Source organism: Macrobrachium rosenbergii, chromosome 42, assembly GCF_040412425.1.
Source record: "Macrobrachium rosenbergii isolate ZJJX-2024 chromosome 42, ASM4041242v1, whole genome shotgun sequence".
Classification (NCBI taxonomy): Eukaryota; Metazoa; Arthropoda; class Malacostraca; order Decapoda; family Palaemonidae; genus Macrobrachium; species Macrobrachium rosenbergii.
The window spans coordinates 32,704,784-32,710,783 of NC_089782.1; positions in this window are offsets into that span (position 1 = coordinate 32,704,784).

Genomic DNA, 6,000 nt, shown 5'->3' on the forward strand with positions numbered 1-6,000 from the left:
TTGGTGGTGTGTACTTGTCTGAAGGGCATTGGTGGTCCATACTTGTGTATACTTGTCCGAAGAGCGTTGGTGGTGTGTACTTGTCCGAAGGGCACTGGTGGTGTGTACTTGTTGTCCGAAGGGCACCGGTGGTGCGTACTTGTTGTCTGAAGGGCACCGGTGGTGCGTACTTGTTGTCCAAAGGGCACTGGTGGTGCATACTTGTTGTCCGAAGGGCATTGGTGGTGCGTACTTGTCTGAAGGGCATCGGTGGTGAATACTTGTCCGAAGGGCATTGGTGGTAGTACTTATTGTCCGAAGGGCATTGGTGGTAGTACTTATTGTCCGAAGGGCATCGGTGGTGTGTACTTATTGTCTGAAGGGCGTTGATGGTGTGTACTTCTTGTCTGAAGGGCGTTGATGGTCCATACTTGTGTATACATGTTGCCTGAAGAGCATTGGTGGTGCGTACTTGTTGTCCGAAGGGCATTGGTGTGTGTACTTGCTGTCCGAAGGGTGGTGAAGTCCGAAGTTGCTGCTTGACACTCGGAGATGCTGTCACTTCTTTTACCCACTAATGTCATCCTCGTTTAACTACAAGAATATGAGTTTGTCTTAGGGGGGAAAATCCTACTGAATGAAAGCCAAATGACCAGAATAACTTTGGAAGAGTGGATATCTAATGTAGGTTAACAGGTGTCTCTCGAATGCTGGAATACAAACGACTGATTGCTAGAGAGAAAAGGAAGATTCTGTACGTAAAGGACAAGTCTAACTGCAGTCTTTACAACATATAAATAGACAAATTTCTGCAATGTGAGATATGTTCTGGCATCTTACTCAAACCCTGAACTAATATAGCAATTGCAGTTTACATGCATACAAACTAAGCTATGACAGAACTACTGGAAAGCAATAATGAGCTGACAATCATTAATTTATCCTACCAACCAAGTAAGAATAACAATGTAAGTTATAAATTACCTGCAAACACTACTCTGTAATTTCCAATAACCATTATTAAAAATGAGACTTTAATGCCCACAAATCAATTTTGTATCATACAGCGGACAAATGCTGGGCTACATATTGAAGAATTAATGAATATTGAATGGGCTTGGGTCTAAGTGATAGGAACAGTCTGAAAAAACAAGCTAAACATTTTCATCAGTTTACTTTAACTTTTACTGTGCTCCTATGATAGCTTGTTTGCAAAGCTGCCTAACTACACTTAATCCCATTATAGGCCTAATTGCCTTAGAGCTGATTGGATTATGTATCGATGACACACTAGAGAAGCGTCTCCATATCAATAGGCCTACTTGAGAGAAAGTATAACTAAAATTCAGCGTCCCTTGGAGATCCATTACATTAGTAGCGTTAATAAAAACAACATTCAATGGAGAGACGAGTAAATACCGAGAATTTGAATGCAAACCGATCAAATATGGCAACTTATTATTGAAAAATAGTCGTTTACATTGATTTTCCTTAGAAACTGATTTACTGAAGCCAACATATAACCATTTCTCTGCTAAATTTAGCAAAGAAGAATTATATCTGGGAGGAAGTACCACGTTAAACACTGGCTGTAATAAATATGAATAGCCCGAATGTAGTACTAAGTACGAAAATACGCCATGAATATATGAAAAGGATAACAATTTTGCCAAAGATAGACAATTGCTAGTCTCATTGCGGACTCCATCTTAACAATAGGCCGATAATGAAGGAATGCACAGGGAGCTGAAACTCTGCTGTACAGAAAACCCAAATCTCGTCTTCAAACCTATTGGGTTTCGTTCTGGGTTGCTCTTTCTTTGCAACATTGAATAGGGAATAGCCCTCTACTGCAATCTGCTAGTCGTGGGTTCTTAATTCATTATGATTCCTATTCTGCTACCCTTTATTAGCGCAAAGGAATTTCTCTTTTGCAGAGTCGGATTCTCTCTTTCTCTCGCTCGCCCTTCAACAATTTCTCTCTCTCATCGCCAATTTCTCTCTCTCTCTCATCGCCAATTTCTCTCTCTCTCTCATCGCCAATCTCTCTCTCTCTCTCTCATCACCAATCTATCTGGCTCTCATCACCAATTTCTCTCTCTCTCTCTCTCTCTCTTCAGCAATCTTCTCTCTCTCTCTCATCAACAATTTCTCTCTCTCATCGCCAATATCTCTCCCTTTCATCAACAATCTATCTCTCTCTCATCAGCAATTTCTCTCTCTCTCATCACCAATTTTTCTCTCTCTCTCTCTCTCTCACCAACGATTTCTCTCTCTCTCTCTCATCAACAATTTCTCCCTCTCTCTCTCTCTCTCTCATCGCCAATATCTCTCCCTTCATCACCAATCTATCTCTCTCATCACCAACAGCTCTCTCTCTCATCACCAACAGCTCTCTCTCTCATCACCAACAGCTCTCTCTCTCTCATCACCAATTCATCTCTCTCATCACCAATATCTCGACGTCGAACTTTCCAAGCAACGATGGGCTCTCTCATGCATAGCCGACCGACTCATCCTCGACTGACCTCAGTTCCATTGCTAGTGAGAGCACCACCTCCACCTCCACCTCCACCACCACCACCACCACCTTCTCCTCCTCCTCCTCCTCCTGATTCGCGATGATTCTCATACTGCGTTAACTTAAACCCTTGAATAACTGCCCAGACAACGCGTGGGCAAACGCCTTCTGTGATCAGTTCGCTTCCTCATACGAACAGTTACTGCATTCAAGACAATTGCCCAATTTCAGTGGGTCCACCTGATAGCTGTCTCGTCAGGAGGGTTAATTTCAGACTATTAGTACTAAGTATAATTCACATTGGTACTAGGAGCACATATCTCTCTAGTCCATTCACATTCGCGCAAAAACTTCGAAATACCCTCACACTCTTTTTTTCCTAACGATGTAAGCCAACTAGACCTATATAATATAAGCTTTTGAGTTGGAAAGCCATTGTGGATGATCAGTTTCATCAGTCCACAGCCACGGGACAAATCAACGTAAGCCAGTCATTTTTTCTTGACTGGCTAAAATGCAAAAAGTATTCCTGTTGCCAGGGATGATTGGTTAGGTATTTCTTCTCCAGTCACACCAACCAGTCTCCTCAGATCGCCCCCACAGCGTTGACGGGTCATTTTAGACTATAATCTGACCATTTTCTTAAATAAATTCTATAGAAACCTGTAAATAATAAATAAAACCTTTAAATAAAAAAAACCTTCAGGATATCCAAGTTAATTCATTCATACACACCGTGTTTCGTGCGCTGATTTGACCTCATAGGTTCCAGTGCTTGGCCTAAATTCTATAGTCAATTCAGTTAAATATAAGATAGGGTATGTCACAAGTTGCTACAGTTGTATTCTGCTAAACATATTCGGAACAAAATAGTAAGAATGAAACTGTAAAATTGCTTGTTTCACTTTTGAGTCTACAGACTCGCAAGATTTCCCGCCCGCTTCATCGCCGGAGTTCATTGACAAGAAAGCGCCATCTGCCAAACGAGCAGATAGATTTATAATGGCAGCGAAAGTAAAACGATATTAAAGCGACTACTTATGGCATATTTGGTAACGAGATTAAAAAAAAAAGCCTCTAATCTCGTCACGAGATCCGTTCCGCCTCTCTTTTTAAAAGCGAGCAATCTGCTGCTCTGAGGTTTCGTAGCGAGCGGCGGCCAAAAATCACCGCCTTGGAGATCATCATTTTGCGGTAATTTTGAGGAGGATTTTACAAAAATCAAGAAAACGACGACGTTTTAGAATAAAGATGACGGCCACCGCTATTTAGGGGACGATTTTTCCGCCTAGTTTCTCCTTTCACTTTCCTCCCCTAACTCTCTTTCTCTCCCTATTCTCCTGTTGCATAATGAAGAGATGGAAATTACGCTCTGCGGAGGGACTTTCCCCTAGACCGGGGCTATAAGGAAAGTATATAATTGTACGCTGGCAAACAAAATGCTCATAATATTCGCTGGGGGGAATGGACGAGCATATGAATGCAACGAGTTCGGGACGATTAGGCCCTATTATTTCCGGCCGTGAACCTGTTGGGCCGTCACAACTTTAGACCATATGAAGTTTAGGCCGTAAGACATGGCGGAAGCTCCTTGGGACGCCATTTTAGCACTATTAGCCCCTCCGGGATCAAAGTATTATATACATCCATTGCGGCCATTTGCCAATTGTGATGTCACGGCCGAAACGACCAGGACCCTATGCATAACTAAGACGTACTTCGTGAAATGAGATTAACGTGATATTTCCGGGGACAAAATACAATTACTTATTATTTACGAAGGGAAACAAACGAATCGCGCATGCGTCCTGTACGCTGAGAAATAAAAGCAATATAATGTTTGCTGGGGGAGATAATGATAAAGTTTGTAATATATTTTACATGATATATGTATGAAAAATGACTACAGTTTCAAAATACCTATAGGGAAACAAGCTTCGAGGATTCAGTTATCGAAATCACCAGCAACATTCGTAGTGAAATGTCTAAAGGTAGTGAGTGACTCGAACGCCGGCTTTATGTAGGACCTAGACTTTCGAGATTTGGCAAACAGATATCCGATCCTGAAAGACAAAAATCCCTTCAGAATATGGCAGTTATTATCAGTTTCAGAATGACAGCAATCTCCTCGGAATACGGCAGGTATGATCAAATACAGAATAACAACAGTCCCTTCAGAATACAGCAGTTATTAGCAAATCCAGTGACAACAATCCCTTCTGTATACGGCAGGTATGATCAAATCCAGTGACAACAATCCCTTCGTTATACGGCAGGTATCGTCACCAACAATCCAAATATAAAAAAGAGAGACCTCAAAGATTAAATGTCTAGCATTCAGTTTAAACTGCAATCTTGGTCCGCAGGATATTTGACGGTTTAGATAATTGTCTGGACAAGTACAAGCAAAAAAAAAAAAAAAAAATATGAAGCTTACCAGAGATCCTTCCGTAGGAGTCTCGGCGCATAGATTAGATCCTGCGATTCCGCTGAGCTAAGAGAATGAAGGACACACTTTGTTTATACCCCCCAAAACACAGGTATGACTATCAAAGTCAAAACGAATTCACACCGTCAACTGTTCTTGATCCAGAAATCCCACGAGATGGCACCACAGAATTGTAAGCAAGGACATAAGCCTAAATTACTTTTCCAATCAACAGAGAGACTTCGGTGTTACTTTGGTTTGTTATCTACGCGTCACCTACTCTGAGGTGCTAGTACTAAACACCGTATGGTAAATGTAAAGGTATAGTTTATTAATATAATTCTCCGAGGGGGTAGTATTACTGTAAACATGGCGTCCCAAGGAGTTTCCGCCATGTTGAGTACCAGCACCTTGGAGTAGGTGACACGTAGGTAACGAGCCGAAGTAACCCGCCAAATATTTCATGAGAGAAATTCTTTGTCAGTTCACGTCAGACAGAGCCCCAGGATTTTCGAGGTTTCCGGAGGGGGCTGGGCTGCTTATACTACAGAGGTCACTGCTGAGTGATGACTCGACCACCTTTGGGTTACGTAGTGATCATCAGATTCAGACTCCTTTCCCGAGCAAACTCAGCCTTCTACTAACCCAGTTCTCTGAATTGTTGTGATTGTTACTGAAGGAGAAATAAACGTTCTTTAATTAAATCCTTCGCTGAGCATGCTTTATACCAATTCCGTTTTAGATGTAAGAGTGACGTTGCAAATTATGATGCATAAGAAGCATTTTTACGCAGGTGTAATGGTTAGCTTGTTAAAGATGGTTTAGACCAATGGCCACACGCAGAATAGGGAGAAACGAGCCAAAGGAGAAAAGTATGATAAATTATATATGAAAGCAACAGACAAATAAAAGATAACTAACAAATACATTACCTGTACATTTATGAAAAGTAAATGAAGACGAACAACAAGAAAAAGACTGGAGACAAATAAATGCAAATGATAGCAAAAAACCACCAACTTTTAAGAGTATTTATTCTTTACGAAATTTAGGCTGTCCTGCCAAGCACTAG